Source organism: Furipterus horrens, unplaced genomic scaffold (genome assembly GCF_987537825.1).
Source record: "Furipterus horrens unplaced genomic scaffold, mFurHor1.1.pri manual_scaffold_17, whole genome shotgun sequence".
Lineage (NCBI taxonomy): Eukaryota > Metazoa > Chordata > Mammalia > Chiroptera > Furipteridae > Furipterus > Furipterus horrens.
Genome location: NW_028327187.1, coordinates 107,126,425 through 107,147,753, shown reverse-complemented (window position 1 = coordinate 107,147,753; position 21,329 = coordinate 107,126,425). Strand labels below are relative to the sequence as shown.

The 21,329-nt window shown below is 41.2% G+C and overlaps 1 protein-coding gene and 1 long non-coding RNA gene across 4 annotated transcripts in view; one reads left to right on the top strand and one right to left on the bottom strand.

The window, feature by feature from the left end:
- Positions 1–21,329, top strand: part of LOC149991781 (uncharacterized) — a 66,096-nt gene that overhangs the window by 36,578 nt on the left and 8,189 nt on the right. The window lies entirely within an intron of this gene.
- The window catches only part of SMPX (small muscle protein X-linked), a 48,904-nt gene continuing 32,431 nt past the window's right edge, over positions 4,857–21,329 (bottom strand). For both annotated transcript variants that reach the window (XM_090265107.1, XM_090265108.1), the window contains exon 5: positions 4,857–5,293. The gene's annotated coding sequence lies outside the window, so the exon portion shown is untranslated. The remainder of the gene's footprint in view (positions 5,294–21,329) is intronic.

Sequence of the window (21,329 nt, the reverse complement as noted above, 5' to 3'; positions counted from 1 at the left end):
ATTATCCTTTATAACCAGGGCCAAAAGTAACAAACGACTCCAGGGTAGCACATATTGGTAAAGCCTCTGGTGAAAGCATGCTCTCCAAGGAAATTAAGGCACAGTTTGGTATAGCTATAGCCAGAGTCCTGTTTTCCAGACAGAAAGGTTCCAGAGCAACAGGGGGAAGGGCATTCCTTTCCCAAGCTGGTAAAGAAACCATGCTGAGAAAAGTCTAGGGAAATAAGCAAGCAATAAGTAAGATAGGGCCAAAATGTTGAGTCTATGGGTTGGGGGTCCCAGCAGTTGACTAGGATCTAACTATAGAGTTTGGAGCCCAGTGGGTCTCTCATTAAGGGACATCTCTCCTGGCTCTATTCTCCTTCAAAATACCCCAACCTATATGTGTATGGTTTGCCTGGGCTCCAAATACAGTTTACCCTCTCCTTTCTCAGCCATCATTATCAAGATTTGGAAAAGAATAAATTTGGGCATAGGGATTTTTGGTGTTTGTTTTTTCTTTGTTTGTTTGTTTTTAAGTCTAAGGCATCTTGGTCTATGCATAGGTATTGTTTAATCACTAGGAAGAGCTATGCCCATTTCCTTTCCTGCAAAATGAAATAAATGCAGTGCTCCATTTTAAAGAAATTATAATAATAAAGTTGGATTCACCCATATTATTTTAGGACACTAACCAAGGCCTAATTTCCAATACAGTATAGGAAATGTCCATGTCCTGCTCAGCGTTCTTCCCTCTAGATATTCAGATGTTTCCCCTGACATCTTCAAATGTCTGTCACTTCCCACTGAATGCAGAAAAACTCAGCTCTGGCTAGGTGAGGAGAGTGACGAGTGCCTAAGCCCCAAGATTCTTTCTGTGTATGGCTGGAGCCAGAAGACAAAGTACAAAACAAAGCAAAACAAAACTAGAAATAAAGCATAAAACCTTTCCCCAACCTTTTTTTGCCTGAATCCTGTCATTAGCTGTAAGGTAGTGGAGATTGTGTGGGCGATTGAACTGAATGTTGGTGTATTTCAAAATGCTTCTGAACAGAAATTCCTCTAGGACCCTGTCTTGTCTGGTGCACCATAGGTGTGTGAGCAATGTTAAGAAGCAGGAATAGTTTCCAGAGAAGACTAGAGCTCCCGTTTGGTATGTCTAAAGAACAGAAGCAACCTGCAACCAAGGTAAAATCCTGTCAGTACCTCCTCTCTGTTAGAACGAGAGATCCATGTTGCCCACCCTGAAACCTGACATCTATGTCAGGACTTGCAAAACAGGCTATGGTCAGTGGTCACTGTTCTTAGGAACTGTGGCCTGCAGTCTCTCAGGACTTGAGCCAACACCTGCGCTAAAACAAAGAGAGTATCCATCACTGGCCATGTACCTGATCACGAAGTTCCCTATTGTCAGAGGCAACTGAGGTATAGCCAGCATCCTGCTGAGACCTGGTTTCTCTCCCCTTGAGCGTTTCCCAGGAGCAAGGGCCATAAATCTCCTGGACTTTCTGTTTCCACAGCAACCATACCTAACCAGAGGACATCCTGGACTCTGGAGCTGACCAGCAGGGTGACCCATTCCCCCTTGGGGTCTGCTCCATGCCCTTAAAAGTCCCTCTACCCCTTCCCTTGCTGCAGTTGTCTGCTCAGACTCAGCCCACCTGCTTGGACATCCTTCAATAAAGGCTTTGAACTGGTCCACCTGACCCCTCCCTTCTTCCAGGCACAAACCTAACACTCCCCATCACTCTGCCCAACTTGTGATTAGATTTGAAAATTAGAGTTTAGATGCAGACCTCCTTTTGCTTTGCAGCTCCTCTGCAGGCCTCTGAAGCCCAAGGAGAAAATCCCCTTTCCTTCTGGAATCTGTATTTGAATATATCCTCAGTGAACCAAGAAAGTGCTGTTCATTAAAAAAAAAAAAAAAAAAAAAAAAAAAGAGCATTATTATCTGATAGCATGGTCTCTTCTACTCGGGCGTGGTACTGAATTATTTTGCAGAGAAGTCAAATGTTATGGGAGTTATTTTTCTCCTATAATAAACAAACATAGGGTTGAAGAATATGAGGCCAAGAATATGAAAATGACTGCTTAAATTGAGGTTGTTTTTCTTCCTCTGAACAATACCTTTCAGTGCTGATATTGTTAAGGCTGTAATCTTATTTTATAGCTGAATCCCCTCTTTTATAATCTGCATATTTTTTGACAGTATGATTCGCCTTCAGTGTGGGGTCTAAGCAGGTTTAGCCACTTGCTTAGAGGAAAAAGAAACTCAATGTATGAGCTCTAAGAGTTTTCTTTGCCTAGAGACATGCTGGCAGGTCACACTATCCTTAATGTTTGCTCTGAGCATGGCTTATTGACTGAACACACGATCATGTCTGAATGTTATGACAATAAATCCTCTCCTTTTCATTAATGGTCTGTGAGGCAAAGAACTATCTGTGGGCCACAGTGATGCAAATATTGAGCATCAAGTTAAAAATTCCAAGGGAGCATTAATTACCAAATTAAAGGCAATCTCTGTTTCAAGTTAGGTTGCAAAGCAGTGAGATAATGCCACAGGCCTTCAAAGGGAACTAGTTTTAATTGATCAACCTGTAGTCCTTGAATCCAATGAGTCCTGTTCTCTTCCTCATGAACCTTTCTATGTTTTATCTTGGAGGGAGGACCCTAATTCTACATCAGCCCAAGAATGAGGAGAGGGGGTTTCACAGGATGGTACATTTTAATTAGTGGAGGTCCTCATATGGGCCTAATCATAATGGAAGGCCTTTTGTAAATTTTCTGACTGCTGTAGTGAAAAATGAGGGCTACATTTGGATAATTATCCCCCTTGCTCATGCCCTGGGCCTAACTTTTAAAATTCTACTGTGTCATTCACCTACTCAGGAAGAGGAAAGCTAAACGTTCCAATCTGTGCTCTTGAAATGTAAGGATTTTACAATATGAGTGATTGAGAAGGTTCTGGAGAGCCTTGCTTATCCCAGATGGCCTGTGCTCCAAAGGGAGAAGCTTTTCACGTGCCCCACACAGTCCTGTACCCTGTGGGGACTTCTTTCATTGGTACCTCAAACACAACATAAGAAAAATCCTGTGCTGGGGAGGGGATGGTGGGAGAGTTGGAGAGGGAAGGTGAGGGTGTTTGAAGGAAACTGATTGTCTGGCTGAATGTGCTGTGTTCCTCCCAGAACTTAGCACAGAGCCTGTCATGGAGAAGGTGGCCAGGCCGTGTGGACAGGATGACTGTTGAATTGTACTCAGATCCTCAGCTGTCAGTGGAGTATCTTATAGTTGGTACTGGTTATAGCACATGTGCTATGAACTGGCTGTTGTACCTTATGCTTTACCATAAATACTCAAATCAGTGTTGTTTATATTTCTCTCTCTCTCTCTCTCCCCCCACCAATGAACCTTCAACTACTTGTACCTTGCTTTCCTTCATGAAAAAGTTACATGATAATTGGTTGTTTACAAACCAATAAGAAAAATCAGGCTGTTTCAATGTGATGTATAGGTTTTTTAAGAGCCATTTTGCATGAAATATGAATTTTTAGTATTATAACTTCATTTAAAATAAACTGTCTTTTCTTATATGTATTGTCCAACAAACGATGGGCTATAGAACTTGTTAAATCCAATACACAGTGAATTTGAACATTAACAACAACAAAAAATACATATTAAATATAAAACTCTCAAAAATCTATTTAATTTGTCTAATTCTGGTCTGTATTATGCTGCAAATATGACTTACGGGACTGCATTAAAATACAAGGACAGTTTTATAACATTAAACCAGGATTTAATTTTGAAACTGAATATGGACTTATTTATATATAAAGCAAGGGAACATTGATGTAAATTTTGTAATCCTGCCCAACTCCACTTGTAAGGAAGGCACAGAATGGCCCAAGGCAACCAATGCTCTAGTATTTAGAACCTGCTTTTGCTGACAGGTGATCAAGCTGGCATATTTGGTTCTAATTGATATTCCCCACCCTGTACATCTATATTAGATTTAGATCACCAGGCTAAGCCACATCCCAGCAGTATGTCTGGAACCTATGACTAGATGGGTGCCTGTTCAGAAAAACCTAAACCTTTCAGGAACCACTGAATTTGCAGTCAGTCACATGTGTGCAGTGATAGTCTTGCTTTGGGAAACTGATCTCTGTGAAACAGAAAAGCTAAAGACTCATTTTTGCTTGGGATGTTTAGAAGTAGATCTGATTTATTTTAATTGCAGGCACTGAGAAAAGGATAAAAGTCATGGTGTTGGGGTCTCTGTATACCAAGTCGGAGACACCCTTCTGTTTAAAACACTGTGGTCCTGAGAACCTGGTCCCTCAAATCTTCATAATATGAAGTTGCGCGGTGATCTGGGAAGATGAAAAGACTTTAGAGGGTAATGGGTGATTCCTTTTGGTTGTGACCATGTTGGCCATTGATTAAATTTCATAGAGACTCTCCATGTTAGCAGCAGAAGACACGGTTCCTCTTTCTTAGGACAACTAAGGTATGATCTGTCTGTCTCTTTTGTTCTAATCCCTCAACTTTATTTGATTGTGCCTTGTGATGAACTCTATGTTCCATCTGGGAAGAGGGAATTTCTAAGCCTCTATGGAGTTACAATGCACTCATGATAAAGTTTATCCTTGGAGGAGGAATATCAATGATGCCTCCAGTTTCTCAGGCAATATTTAACTTCATTTGCAGTGATCAGTCAGCTATAGTTTTACCCAAGGACCCAATAATTCAGGATGAGCAGCCCCTCACTTAGGCAATGTGAGGTTTGGTTGGCTCTAACAGCTCATTTCTCTCCATGTGGGGGACTATGTAGCTCTCTAAAGATATGAAAATTAATTTAGTCTTGATTCATATTTTATATTTATTTGAATATTTACTTGAACTCATAAAAAGTTTATTGACATAATTTAGAAGGTGAAGAGCTAAAATACATTCCAAATAATGACCAAAATAGTGTGGAAAGTAGCTTAGAGAGCTTCCAATCAAAATCACTGTTAATGCATATTGCCATATCCCTCTTCGTAAAATCATATCGCTCCCCAAACTACACCTTCCAAGAGGTAAATTCTTGAACTATTTGTTCTGAAAGGTGCCAAACATGAAGATAAATTAAAGTAAGAAGGCAGCCAACTAGAAGGAAGAGATGTAAATGTACAAACAGGACATTTCTGGTAGAGTCTCAGACATTCAGGAGGTTCATAATCTTCATACAAATATATAAAATTTTTAGTGAGCTATTTTCATTTTAATCCATTCTCTTCCTCTTCAGTTCTTCACATCAAGCCTGCAAAAGAGAAACCAAAGAAAGCATTAGCTTAGTTTTCATGAGATATCCTTAGGGGCAGCTTATAAATCAGTATGATAGGTACAAGTCAAAATTGAACTTGGACACTTCATCTCTCAATTCCATGAATGTAAAGTGAACTATGAATAGAAACTGTGACCTTGAACTTTGGCTCTGTTGATTTAAGTACTTCCCAACTATATTAGGATGGCTTCCTTCTGAAGGATTCAAGTATGATGCTCACCTTATTTTCATGACTTTGCAAGACCTTCGGTGCTTGTGGTCAATTTGCAACCATGGCTCCAGCTCTGCACACCTCCCTGTATTCATCTCTGTGGCCATGGCACCTTTTACTATCCTGCTATTGTGGGGTGGTAGTGGGGGGCGGGGAGGGTGTACAATTCCTCATCTCTGAGTTTGGCCACGTGACTTGTTCAACCAACACAACGAGGCCAGAGTGATGGTGTGCCAGTTCTGAACCTAAGCCTCAAGAGGTATGACATGGTTTGTTTACTCTCCAGTGCCTCTGACATTGCCGTGAGCAGGATATGCCCAGGCCGGTCTGCTGATCCCAGAAGGACTTGAAACATGTGGAGCAGAGTCATCCTGGCTAAAGTGTCCCAACCAAGCCCCATCTAGCCCAAAGCCCCCAGCTGCCACAGATGTGTAAGTGGTCCCAGTCTAGACCAGCTGAGCCCCAAACAAATGAGCCAGAATAAGAAATGATTTTGTTTTAAGCCATTGGATTTGAGGGTGTTTGGTTGTGCATCAATAGCTAATTGGTATGCCATTTCAATTAAAAGCTCTTAACAGTCAGGGATCATTGGACATTATTTACCCATTTGTTTTCCCTTTTTCCTTCGTGTCTGTTCATTGTGTGTGATTCCTTAGGTGAACAGATTGGACTTTTTTTTAACACATTGAATTCTCACTTTTTTTTTTTTATTACAAATGACTGAAGAAAAGAAACTCACAGACAAGGGTCACCCCTGCTGTGGCAGACACTGTGACATTACTCTCTCCATATCCACCCACAGTCACCTTTTCCCTTGCTCTTTACTACAAAGACTAGTCACCAAATACTACTTCCCAGGCTCTCTTATAGCGAGGGCAGCATGGGACCCAGTTTTGGCGACTGATCCCTGAGGAGATTTCTACAGCAGAGGTCTTTTAGAAAGCTGTGTTGTCCTGTGTATTTCTTTAGATATTACAAAGCCCATTGTGTCATTTCGCGGCATTGCTATGATGCAGTTTGTGTTATACTCATTGCTGAGATGAAATACATAGAGGTTAAAAAAGCAAAGTGAGTAGCTCAAAGTCTCAAAGCTAGGATTTGAACTCAAGTGCCCTAACTCGGGCTTCTTCCATTCCACTAACAGGGAACGTTTGGGTGGTTCTCAAATTAGAGGGAAAGGTAAGAAGTGATTACAGAACTGAAAAATCTTATCATCAGCGGTCAGCACAGGCTCTTATATTTCTCTAGAATTTTTTTTTTTTAGAAACTCAATTTTTACTCCATGCCAGTCACCAAGAGGAAGCAAGATACCACCTCCTTCCCAATCCAGAATTTCCAGGTGAAATGCATTTTGTCGAACAGCAACTCCATAGCCTCATTCCGGTCCACCATGTGGGCCTTTCTCTGAGCTCTTTATCTCATACACTCTGCACTGAGTTTGCTGGTCACTTTTCTGCTTCTGTATCATGAACAAGAACCTTCAGGCCTCTCCCTGTTTGCTTATAACTTTTTATTCCTCCATGCTGCATTGTAACATGCTGCATTGTAATTATTTGCCAATATGCATAATCTCTCCTTCATAGCTCTCCTGCCATAGTTGTTTTGCCACAAGGCTGTGACCTTCTGAGGGGTATAAGCATGTGTTATTCATTTTTACATTCCATTGCCTATCATAGCACCTGACACGTAGCAAGAGCCTGAGGGCTGATGAGTTAGACCACTGGAGAAATGAGAATAGGACAAGAACTGGAGTTAGAGTTACATCCAAACCCACATGCTTCAACATGAGGCAGCAGGAATGAGCAAGGAGCCACCAATGCAGTAAATTGGAAGTGTTGATTTGATATCCTACATCCCCACAGTTCTTTCAGGTCTGCCCTAGGCCCCAGCCATAGCCCCATCATGGCTATGTGTGTACTCAAGCTGTTTTACTGCTACGGTCACTGTCCTGGGTGACATATGGCCAGTGTTGAGCTACATGAGAGGCCAAGACAAGCTGCCCTTGAAGCCAAGACATTCCGTCAGCTTCTCTGAGCGGCATGGAAGGGGTGATGATTCATTGCAAATTGTCACTTAAGCATGTTCTAGGAGGTGTAATTTTTTTCTCTGAGAAGTGACCAGACTGTGAAGCACCATCTTCAACCCAGAAATGAGAACCATTTCTATAACAGCTTTGATACGGACTTTGACCATTACATATCTATCCCAGGTAGTGACTTTATAGTTATACTAAGAAATTTAGGATAAGCCATTCACAATAACTTTTCAGTGACTGTTTAAAAGCCCTAAGATGTTCCTCATTATTGGTTCAGCTTGTAGATCTCTCTGACTTTCAAAATATAGAGAAACCTTTATCCAGTTCTCCCAGACCACCGAGGTAGTTGTATTGTTCGGAAAAAGAAAAGGCATGGAATTCTTGATGCTGTACTGGCCCACAGGAACAGTGTTCTTCCCCTTTGCTCACTGTGCCTGTGAGCCGAGGGAAGCCTGAGAACATGGCCAAAAGTGGGGGCAGGGGTGCTGGGACAGTACCATCAGCCTGTGCTCTGCGTGGGGGTGGAGGAACAGCTAGCTGATGGTGATGTTGCCGGTTTTGAATATCTACTATGTGCCAGGAACTGACTTTATACTGTTACCTCATTTAATCTACAAAGTTAACCCGATTCTTCCTTGTAGAAGGAGCCAGGCAGGAGGCAGCAGAGGGCATTGAGGAGTCATTGCAGTTCACGTTCTGCAGACCACCCTGCACCCACCCCCAGCTGCCCTGTCCCTCCCAGGTCCCAGAAGAATTCCAAAGGGCCCAACAACCTGGCACACAGGACACTGCTGATGGATAAGGTCGCACAGGGTCCTTCCAGAAGTGCAAAGCCCCCCAGAGGACTAGTATTTCTCTCCTTGTCCTTGTAGGACTCAGTGTGTACTCAGAGTGGTTGTATGTTACTGAAATACAAGAAACCAGGAATCCAGAGACCTGGGTCAGGGCTCAAATTTAGAAATGGGAACAATGGGAAGGGATCCAGAGCTAAAATTGCTCAGGCTGGAAAGCTCACTTGTTTGTCAGGTTGTTGGAATGCAAGTGTGTTGGGCAGTATCCCAGGCCACACTGCTGTGCTGCCTAGACACCAGATGTCAGCTGTTCTCCTGTGTCCTGTTCTCCTACAGGGGACATTTGAGAGAATGAAGGGGAATGCAAGGCACCCTGCTGAAAAGTCACCCTCCAGATACCCCAGACACCTTTTGTATCCAAAACAAAAAGACGCAGAAGCCCCACTCCTAGTTTGGGAAAGGCTCACCTTGGCTGGTGAAGGGGTGATACACCAAATATCTGCCTGTGTCACCCTAAGTCCAGGCTGAGGAGCATGTGATACTTATGCCTTGCCATGACCCATTTATAGCTGTGTTACTCAGAGCAGCCGTGGCCCCACATACATCAGTTAGGAAATAGACTCCACTCAACACTTGTCTGCATTTGGTCCTTTCACCGTACTCTCAGGGGCAGTGCAAGGATTATTTCCTCCTACATGGTGCTAAATCATAGAGCCATAAACACAGTGACACTTAAAGTAGTCGAGAGAAAGGCTGTGCCTCATGTTCTGTCCAGTTCCATATGCAACAGCTGGCCATTCACCCAGAGCAGACTGGTTGAAGCTTTGGTGTTTGTTACATGGCATTTATGGAATCCTCCAGTTTATGAAGCACATTCACATACATTGTCCCATGCACTCATCATGATCACATGATGGGGAAGGCAGAGCAAGCTACAAATACGGCTCCTATGGAACCTCACACACCAACGTCAAAAGACAGAAAGTACACAGCCTGGAATTGCATCCAGGCAACTCCAAACTTAGAACTCTTTCTGGTATCCCAATTAGCCACTCAGAACATAAAAGGAAGAAAATGCTAAGTGAAAACTTTAAACACTTTTCTTAAACTGTAGAACATCCACCAAAAGTGGCTTTTGTGCACATGAAGTCTTCAGTGGCTAACATAAAAACTGAAATGTTTCAACCTATATCTACTAAAAGCAGGAAAGGCATGAGAGTCACAAAGAGCAGTACATTTGGGGGAGGGGATTTTGCACCTGAAATCGAGATTCAAGAAGTGTTATGTGCTGGGTGTGGAGAATTTAAGTCACTTTAAGGCAAAGGCAAGTTGCATGTCCAAGTCAAATTCATTAAAATAACTTCAAAAGGGTTTTTAATCCTACTGTAGTCAGAATTTGTTGTATGGGATATCAAGGAAGATCTGGGGGCTAGGGGCTGAGACAACACTGAATTTGGGGAGATCTTGTTGGAGAAAGGGGCATAATCAAGACCACTGACAGATCCTGGTTTTGTGGTCAATTTCTCTCCATCCATCAGAACATAGAGCTCCCTGTTTGTAAAGGGGCCACTGGCTTCCCTGGGGGAACACTGACCCAAGACTTCCCTAGCAAAGCAGAGCTGAATAACACCCAGAGGTAGACAAAGGGATAAACAAGTCAAGCAGATTTCTGTCTTAACTAGGAAGTTCTCAGAGTTTCTGAAGATAGTGAAACCCTTCTATATTGTGTAGGCTCTGTGCATTCAAGACCTAAAGACAATGGTGCTTAGACCAGAAATACCCAGCATCCTCTTAGAACTGTCTAGCAACAGTCTGTGTCAGCCAAGTGTTCTGGAACATCCAAATGGAAAACCAATCCCTTGACATAAAGTTAACAGAACCTATAAAACAAATGTAGGCATCCCTGTCTCTCTTTCCAATAAGGCCTCCAAGAAAGCATATTGTCATGGTGATCACCTTACAGCTGATTGACTTTGCTCATTTGTTTGTTTGTTTTCATAGTAACAATGATGGTAGTGAGTAATCCAAAGACTCAGAATCCAATAAAACCTGGTCTTTGATGCACCATCAGGCAATGATATAACTAACTATAAAGCTTTATAATATTCTAAAATAGTAAAACTATTTTCAAAGATTAATGGAACTAGAGCTTCAGTATTTCTACTCATTTTAGAAATTTGGAAATTAATGTTCAGGGGGCTGAGCTACTTGTCCAAGGTCACATAGATAGTTAATGGCTAGTCCTGGATTTAAAGCCTGTCTGGGGCTCTTTCCCCTACACTAAACTCTTACATATAAAAGTGGGCATAAGTAATCTGTACATATTGACAAGATATTAGAGCCACCTTGTATGAACAAGTGATACATGGAAATATATCTGCAGTGTGTCAATAATTTGACTTAACATTCTTGTACTTGAACACCAAAATTTAATTTTTTAAAATGTCATGCCTTCCCCAATTTTAGCAAGGTTTCTTTTTAATATTTATAGAGTAAAATACACAAATCTTAAGTGAACAGGTTGATATTTTTTTCATATGTATATACCTATGTATAGCTTTTATTTTTACATAGCTCTTAAATACTACTGTATATGCCAGCATATCTTCAAGGTTTTGTTTGTTTGTTTGAGAAAAAGTAGTTCCAAGAGATGATAAAACAAGTTTCATTTTTGAAAGAAAGGGAGAGGATGGGAGGATAAGAAAGAAACCTTTCATGGTCAGATCAGTTGAGAAATACTGGCTTAAGCTCTTTTCTTAGTTTTAGGGCTCCTTGGAGCTTTAAGTGTCCAAATGCATATTGTCTGTTGGGTGTGGGGACGATGTAGAATTTTCAAAATTTAGTCAACCACTAAACCATTTTTCCAGTGTTCTACCATTTGTATTCTTTTTTTCATTTATCATTCATCGTGTCACAAATAGTTTGTTTTATCAAATGGCTACACCAGAGTTTACTTTAATCAAATCCTTTTATTGGACACTTAAGTTCTTAGTCAATTGTGCTATCATAAATTAACAAAACTTTTTCCACATGAACATTTTCTTCAGATGGGTTCCATCAAGGCCTAAGTGGGTTGGGCTTTTCTCCACTTACAAAGCCCCACGCCCTCATCATCCAGGCCAGCATAACACCTGCTATACAGTACACACTCAATATCTATTGAGAGAATGAGCAAGAGTCTGTTTCATATCATTTTCCCACTAATCTCTGAGTTTTATAAGAGGAAAATTGATAACGCTGTTTCATTGAGCATCCCTTTGATTACTAGTGAGGCTATACATTTTCTCATGCTTCTCTGCTAATTACACATCCACTTTTGAGAATTGTGAGCTCATTTCCTTTATTTATCTATTAAGGTGTTAATGTTTTGCTTCCCAATTTGCATGGGCTCTTTACATAATTGTACATTTCATGCAAAACAATTTTCTTGATAAAGTTTTCTATTTAATGTTTTTTCAAGTGCAGAATTTTTTTAATTAGCAAAGTTTTGTGTAATGATTTTGATAGCTCTTACCTCTTTGAAATTCTATCTGGGGAAGTTTAATCAATGACTTCATTTTTTTTCCCCAAAATCATTCCAACCATTAGTTACCTATAGATAAATATTAACTTTTGAAACCATTATTAAAGGACTTTAATTTTATCATCTTAAAAGTGATAGGAGCCCTGGCTGGTGTGGCTCAGTGGATTGAGCACCAGCCTGAAAACTGAAGGATCACGAGTTCAATTCCCAGTCAAGGCATATGCCTGGGTAGCAGGCCACGTCCCTGGTTGAGGGTTCACGAGAGGCAACCACACATTGATGTTTCTCTCCCTCTCTTTCTACCTCCCTTCCTCTCTCTCTACAAATAAATAAAAATAAAATCTTTTTTTTAAAGGTGAGAGGAAGTTGCCCTTGGCAGGTAGCTCAGTTGGTTAGAGTATTGTTCTGATACGCCAAGGTTGCAGGTTCAATCCTTGGTCAGGGCACATACATAAATCAACTCCTCTTTTCTCCTCCTCTTCCTTCAGTTTTTCTTCCTCTCTTTCTCTTTCTCTCAAATCAGTAACTTTTTAAAAAGTGATAGCAGATCAAAAACCAAATATGTTCACGTAAAGGGAAGAAGCATCACTTTGAAAATGTGGAGTCTTGTTTATAGGGTATTGTAAATCACTCAAAGTTGTGAGATATTATTGTAACCACCCAGAACAGGAGCTCAAATTGGCTGCACATTAGAGTCACCTAGGGAGTTCTTAAAACTCCCAAAGCCCAGGTTGCCCCAAACCAATGATGTCACAGTATCTGGCTCCGGGATCAGTATTTTTTTTTTAAATAAGTATATATTTTTAAACCTCTCCAGGCCTTTGATGTGCAGCCACAGTTGAGGACAACTGACCCAGAAGCAAGCACTTGTTGGATGTCTTGTTAAACTGCAGATTCTGACTCAGGAGGTCAGGGGTGGGCCTGATGTTGTGCTTTTCTAGCAAACCTGCAAAAGGATGCTGCCATTGATCCATGGACCAAGCTTTGAGGATCAAGGGTCTAGAGCAGTGGTTCTTAGTGGGGCGCAGTAGGTGGTATTTTTGCCCCCTGGTGGACATTTGGCAATATGTGGAGATATTTTTTGTTACTACAACGAGGAGGAGGGGCCGCCACTAGCTAGCATCTTCTGCATAGGGGCCAGGGTTGCTCTGAGCATCCTACAATAGTACCCAGGATAGCCCCACCCCCAAGAGTTATTCAGTTCAAATTTCTATAGTGCTGAGGTTGAGAAATGCTTCTGTGAAAGAAAATGATTCCAATCCCTAGCTGGGAGAGCTGTGTGTTCTGGTGTGAGGAGTGGCCCCTTCTGGGAAGCATTTCTCATAAAACATATGAGTAATTTTCTGATCAACTTTAATGAGATGAAGAGTCCCTTCTGGGAAATTAGATTTACCTGCCTCACTAAATAAGCCTTGTTGCAGATTTAATGACCAGGTACCTGGCCTACCAATGTTATCTAACCACATTTTTTTTCATATTCTAAGTTGTTGAACTGACTTCTTAAAACCTCTTTAAGCAACTTTGAAATAAAGCTTCAACATGTTCTTATGATAAATTAATCAGAGAAATTGCTGTGATACCCTTTGCCTTGCCAGTCTCCAAGCTGCTGCCTAGCTGGGACCCTGTCTATACATTCAAGTAATGTTTACTAAGTGTCTGCTGTGGAAACACTTTAGTGCTGACTCTGCCTTCAAATCACAGCTCTCCTGCTTCCTAGCTGTGTCACCTGGGGCAAATGTTCTTCCAAAGTATAGGAAAATAATAGTATCAGGCTCACAGGATCGTTGTAAGGATAACATAGTAAGCATTTAGTAAGATGCCTCCTACACAGTAAATACTCAATAAATGTGCATTTATGATTACTATTATTCTGAGACGAAGACCCCCAAAAAGCTTGTAAGTCAAAATATCCCTTCCTCCCCCTCTGCTTTCCAAGCAAAATTCAGTCTTTGTCACCTTGGCCTCAGGCTGATGGTTGGTGGAGCTACAAATGGGTGGAGAGAAGAATTGAAAGGAGTAAATGCAGAAGGAAAAAGGGCTGGGACCATCAGCAGATAACTAGATTTGGGGGAAAGAGTGAAGAAAGATTTAGGCTGTGTTTTGAATGAGGAAATCTTGGGCTGATATCAAGAGAATTTTTAGGTAGTTTTACTGTGTGTTGTACATTGTAAATATGTCTTAGGTAAAGATTTACATTCCTTTCTGAGGCCGCCATTGTTGGCTATCAGTTTGTTTCTTTTAGGTGAGGAGGCTCTGTGCTTAAATGGTCTTAAAGGTGGAAACCAGATGCCTGGTATTATTTTAGTTGCATTATATGCCAGAAAATGTTTTAGGCACTGTGGACAAGTTATACCCCTCCATGGGACTGAAGATCTAGAACAATGGTTCTCAACCTTCCTAATGCCGCGACCCTTTAATATAGTTCCTCATGTCGTGGTAATCCCCAACCATAAAATTACTTTCGTTGCTACTTCATAACTGTAATTTTGCTACTGTTATGAATCGTAATATAAATATCTGATATGCAGGTTATATTTTCATTGTTACAAATTGAACACAATTAAAGCATAGTGATGAATCACAAAAACAATATGTAATTATATATGTGCTTTCCGATGGTCTTAGGCAACCCCTGTGAAAGGGTGGTTCGACCCCCAAAGGGGTCACAACCCACAGGTTGAGAACCGCTGATCTAGGAGGAAAGGCAGACAATAAAATAAGTGATGACAGTCCACTCTTCCATGATGATGGGTACTGCTGTGATGGGACAAACACAAGAAGCTGTGAATGCTTTATCCACTTTAAGGGGCTGTGGAGAAGAAGCTGTGAATGCTTTATCCACTTTAAGGGACTGTGGAGAAGCTTTTCAGAAATAATATTAAAACTGAGACCTAAAGGATGGGTAGGGGTTAGCCAGCTAATGGGTAGGAGAGTAGAAACTGGAAAATAATATTCTGAGCATGCGTGAACAGCCTAGAGTCAGCATGGCACCTCCATGACCATGGAGAATTTCACTAGGGTTGGAGGAAGGAGTTCCCTGGGTGGGGAGAAATGCAAGACGGGAACAAACTGGTGAGTCTGAGCCAGTTAATGCAGGCCCTAAGGATAATGGGGAGCCACTGAAGGATGCTCAAAGGGCAGTGACATGATCACTTCTGTGTTTTTTCTTTTTTTTTGAACAATCTGTTGACTACAGGGCTCTGGCAACTAAAAAAAGAAGAAGAAAAGGCTTTGAGAAGTGAAGTGCACAAGTCACTTTGACAGCTTTGGGCCATTAATGTTCCAGTTGTTCAGTGAAGTCACCTATGTGACAGCAACAAAAACAGTGGATAAATGGAGTTTACAAAACTTTCAAGATGAACAGAGAGATCAAACATCAGAAATTCATAGTACTTGACCAAGGGCTCTTGCCTGAGGACTAGGAGAGGAAGCCCTTCAACCTTTAGCAAAGGCCCAGGGGCTCCTCACCGAAGCATTGTAGCTCCAGATCTCAAACTGCCATCAGAGACTTAGGAAAATTTCCACAGGCCACATAGGCATTACCTGGAGAACTAAATACAAGACAAATCACAAGTGACCACAGGCTGCTGGGTAGGCAGTGGGGACTCATACTGTTCTCGACTCTCGGTTTGCACTACTTTGTGGACTAGGGAGAATATGAGCTTAAACAAAGCAGAAATGGACAGTCTGTCCAATCCCATGGCTTAATTTATTGAACAAGGAAAGTAAACCTTGGGAGGGAGGATTCATTCCTAATGATTTAACCATTAATAAAGCCTTGCTATAAATGGAATTCAGGAGAGAAGGTAGCTTGTCGGCAAAGGAGTGGGCCCCATTAGATAAAATAGGTCAGGCAGGGAGAATGTTATCATATCTCCTGACTGGTTGCATTGATCAGAGATGACGGGCCTTGTCATTTTCTGATTGAAGAGGGGAAGAGAATATACAACGGGTTTCTTTCTTGTTGTCTTTCTCAGAAGATGACTGTTTCAGAGAGGATCCTGAAAAGAAAAAAACTGATAATATTTATTGCAATTTTGAGTTTTGTGCTTAAAAATCTTTGTGTGGGTGTGGATGTGGATGTTTGTGTGTATGTTTGCAGGGGGAAAAAAGCAACTCTGTACTTCTCATAGGGAGTGTCTATGTCTGGATCTCACTGTTTCATTTGGGATTAATGAAACAGCGAGTTCTGAGGAAGGTGGCCCTTGCATTGGTTTGATTTTTGGTGATACTTGGCTTTTTTCTTGATTTTTGTTTCCTTTTTTCTTGTGGTTGTTCTTATTTTTACCCTCAGAACAAGCCAGGGAGAGGGAATAGTATGAAAGAGCTAAAGTTTATCCCTCAAACACTGGACTTGCCTTCCCTAAAAGGCTCCGCTTTCTTTTCTCTCCTTTTGAAGCACCTTGTCCCTAATGACTCAGGTGAAGAAAAAACTTTCCCAAGTGTCAGGAGTATGCACTTTGATTATAGGTTGTTTAGTTAATAAAGGCATACTTTGTTAAAAACACTGAGGAAACTGGCTTCACATTTGAAAATAATCTTTCTAATCTCCCCAAAGATAAACGGCATTTGGTATTTTAAATAAGTATAAGAAATTGTGGGTGGTAAAGATCAGTGGGATTGAAAGAAAAGCAAATACTGAAATGTTAAGGTTCTGACTTTGAGCAAACCTTACTTATCTGAATGTCAGTTTACTCATCAGTTAAAAGAAGAGCGGTAGGCTACAGTTGTGGGCATCCTCCCAGATGACCCCCAATGAATCTTGCCTCCTAGTATTCACACCCTTGTGTAGTTAGTTCCCTCCACCTCTGAGTAGGGCTGACTCATGTAATCAATAGCATATCACAGAAATGATAGAATGTGACTTTCAAAGCTAGGTCAAAATAGCCATTGTGGCTTCTGCCTTGCTGTATTTTGGATCATTGGCTCTGGGACAAGCCAGCTGCCATGTTGTGAGGGCACTCAAGCAGCCCAATTTCAAGTCCACTTAGGAATACACCAAGGCCTCCTGACAGCTGTCATCACCAACTAGGCAGTGACATGAGTGCACCATCTTAAAAGTGGATCTTCTAGTCTCAGTCAAGGCTGCAGTTCCAGCCAACATCTTGACAGCAGCTTCATGGGGATCCACAGGCCAGAACCACCCTGCTCAGCCACTTCTGAATTCCCGACCCACAGAAACTCTGAGATAATTTTTATTATTATTTTAAGCTGCTAGATTTGAGATAATTTGTTATACAGCAATATATAACTAATACAATTGCCTTAGGCCAAGCCCAGCTCTTACAATTTATGTTAATGAATAGGTGCTATATTGGTCAGAATCATAAAAAGTTGGCATTACCTTTATGTCCAAAACCAGATCCTAGCTTTAGGGTAAGACCATGTTGCTTTTTGGACATTTCTGAAATGGTGAGTAGCCAAACCCTAGAGACCTGGCATCCTGAGAACTCACAGATCCAGCTTTGTGGGGGCAGGCCAACATAGCTGGCTGACCCATCAGTTATACCTTAGCATATCAAACTGAAAAACATAATCCACTTACGTTATCTTTATACCCAGAGACTGAACTTTTTAAAATAATCTCCAATGGAATGGGGACTTCTTTGGACTCTCCACTTAATGAGTCACTCCAAAGGGTGAAAAAGCAGCCCTGGCAGCTATCAGAGGGAGATACATTGGGATAGGAGTTAAAAGTTTCTGAGTTCATGGCTAAACCCAAGTGACTTCCCAGGGTAGGGGACATATTTGGAAAGCAATGGGTACATAGAGAACCTACTAGGCTGTGTCTTGGTTGGACTAAGTGACATTGATGTTCCTCTGACCTACGAGAATGTGACTGTACATACTGGTGGCTAGGCATATATCACAACACTGACAAGGCACAACATACTAACTAGTGGGGACCAGAGTGTCCTCAGCTCCTTCTCAGCCCAATATGGTTATTGTTATTGATTCATATGGCAGTCTGGATAACTTAGCATTTCTTCCCCATGTTCTGTCGCAACCACTGCATCACCCTCTGAATAAGTGTACATCTATGCCACATATCTTTCCAAGAATGCTTGGCTGTTTTCCACATTTAGATACTTTCATCCCAACGACTTTGACATACAACCAAATAAATACTTTCCCAAGAAAAAAAGATTTCATTCTGGCTTGTTCAGCTTGTATCTGAGAAACATCCTTTAACTCAGTTCTTCTGATCCAAGCCCTTAGACTCACCTGGGGGTTTCATGAAATATACCCATCCATCAAAGAATTAATTGGTCAGAGATGGGGCTCATGCAGGTCCAGATGGTCCTAGTACACAGTTAGTGCTGAGGACCATGGGTCTAACTGTATCCAGCAATTTGCTGCTTCCTGACTCCAGGACTAAATTAACTAGAATAAAAATAAGCCCTTCTCATCCAAAGCCCAAGGCTGCACAATTCAATTCTGTCATAATATTTGAGAAAATCTATACAGCTGTCTATTACTCAACCAGGTAGTTGTGATCCTGGTCCTATCTTGCACTGGACTTGAAAAGTGTTCAAATTTAGAACCTTTTGTTGTGTTTTGCTTCCACTATTTGGACATCTGTAATAGTATGCTTAAATGAAGATTATCAACCCAAGGTTTTGGTCTCTGCATGTATTTGAAATTTGGCACATTTTTCCTTATAAATATTTACACAGATTAGAAAAATTATTCCTCTTCTTTCTTCCCAATCATTGCATCCAGGGATATCTTTGTATTATTTTTTACAAATGTGGTGGGCTGCATTTTGCCCATGGGCCGTGGTTTGTCAACCCTTAGACTGTAGCAGTGTGAAAACCTAATATGCAGTTACAGAAATTAATATTGTACCAGTACAGTTAAGTGACTGGTAGGAAAGTTGATGTCACTGGCAGAAGTCCTCATCCATTATATTATGATTGTCCCCATAATTTACACAGCACATTTTATCCCATGGAGCCTTTCCTACCAGCTACATGAACAGTCAACTTGGGAAAATGGTTGAGGCAGACAGCCTAAATTTGAATCCTGGCTGGCCCATCTCTAGTTGTGACACCTCAAGGGAAATCACATAAGCTGTCTGTGCCTCAGTTTTCTCACCTGTAAAATGGAACTCTGATGTATATTAACTCACTTAAGAATCACCAGGTAAAGTGCTTAGGACAGTGCCTGACCCTTAGAAGCACTATTATAAGCATTAGTGATTGTTGTTTCATTGATATGTCATATATCTGAATTTCAGCAAGGAAATATGACCAAGTTGCTCACTATACCTTTGGATAGTAGCTGTAAAACTGTATACCAGGTGATGGGATAATTAGGGGATTTTGAATGTTCAGACCTAAACGATCTAGACTGATAACTCTGGGTCAGTGCGTGTATCAAAGTGTGGCCCCCAAGCAGCCCCTGGTAACTTATTAGAAATACAAATTTTCAGGTCCACCCCAAGCCTACTGACTTAGAAATTCTGATTCTGGAGGTGGGGGCCAGCAGTCTAGGTTTCAGGAAGCCCTCTAGAGATAATGCTGATGCACAAGAAAATTCAAGAATGACTGCTATAGGCCAATCTAAAGAGTTTCCACTGCTCCACCCCACAGTATGCTGTCCTTGGTGCTGCCTTGTCCCCATTCTCAACAGGATCTCAGTTAAAGATAGGGATGAGATTGCTTCTCAAATTGGAAAATCAGACATACAAAGCCAGCCTGGAGGAATAACTATGCTCTTGGATGCTGGAATGTGGACCTGAAATGATCTCAGTTGGTTGGAAGTGCCAGCCAATATTCACAAACTTGTTTTGATTTTTAATAAAGATAGCTTTATTTTTACCTAACACAAGCTTCTAACTCAAGTTTCTTGGCATTTTAATTCCTACATGTTTAGTGAAATTTTCAATGGTGATGTGGGTATCCAGGCACTGTGTTCCTTGGTAGCACTGTAGCCAAGACTACAGGATTGCAGTATATCGATCCCAAGTACAGGAACGATTTTGTAATGTCATTTCATAATATCACCTAGTGAGAAAGGGTGCCACTCTGGAGGGAAAACTGAATCTTGAGTCAATTATGGAGGGATGACAGTGAGATGTTGAAGAGGTTCAGGGGTCATTTTAGTGCAGTCGTACTTGCCACCTGTGCTGGTCTCCAAACATTATCAGCTGCTTCGTCTTATCTGTGCCACAGGCTCTTCTTCCCATGCATTGAGAGTCCCTGCCAGCCAGGAGCTCTGTGACCAGCTCAGCTGGTGGTGTGACCTGCTCCTGGCAGTGGAAGCAGATGTATAATTGGCCCATAATTGGATGGGATTTGGCTCAGAATGACTCTCAGGCTCCCTCTTTCCTCATAGATAACCAGCAGTCGACTTCATATATGATTCTGCAAGGAGTCTGGGATGCCATTTCTTGGCTGTTGGTGGTGGTGGAGGGCTTTTCAGAAGAGTTAACCTTTGGAGTGATGATTTGGGGGCATCTTAAAGTGGAGTTTTACCCAAGCCCATTTGTTTAGTACCCGGTCTTTCTGAAATTAACACATTTAAACCTGATTTTCAAATCGGGATCAAATCAGTGTGTGTGTATGTGTTGTTGTATGTTTATATGTATATGTATAAAGGATATAGCATGATTTTTTTAATTAGCAAGAAAACAGTAAATAGAGATGGAAAATGAGATAGTACATTTCCTTTGGAATATAGCTATAGATAGAAGTGGGTAGATTAGCTCTCTAAGCCCTTCTGGGTAGACACAGAGCCATTATCTGTTCAGTTCTGGACCATGGTACAGGCTATAACTAACCCCACCCTGGCACCACTATAAACTGCATGGTGATTTAACTTTTCTGATTAAAAGGGATTACACCATTTTTAATAGATGAGCTTAACTGGGCTTAATTATTAAGTAGCCTTAAAGTAAACTTTCTCTGGAGGGAGATGAGGATACATCTCACAGTTTTCCACCCTGTGTGAAGTTGGAAGTCACATAAGAATGAACTACAAATTCAATTCCTGTCCTGTACTTTGGAATTCTTAAAATCCACCACAAGGGTTTGTTAATATCATTGCTACAATTACCCTCTACTTAGATATGATTTTGTTTTCTGCCACAAAATTCCGAATAAGCCTCTGTTTCCTCACTGACTGGCTCATTATGTGCCCTTAAGTGGCCATTTCACAAAGTGTCCAAGCCACCATCTTCTTTGGCACCTGTATATTGCAAAGCAGACATTACTTAATTATCAAATTAAGTAACATGAGAAGGAGGGGGAAAACACTTCTGGAGAGTAGTAATAGCTGAAAATTGGGTGTGAATGGGCTATAAGCCAGGACAAGATGTCATAGAGAAGACATCTAGGGCACTTCTGGATGTTTGGATCAATATGGATCTTGTTTTAGTTTCTCCAGTAGTACATAGTCTGTATACAAAAAGATTGCTAAAAAGATCATATACTCTTTTTGGCCATTGA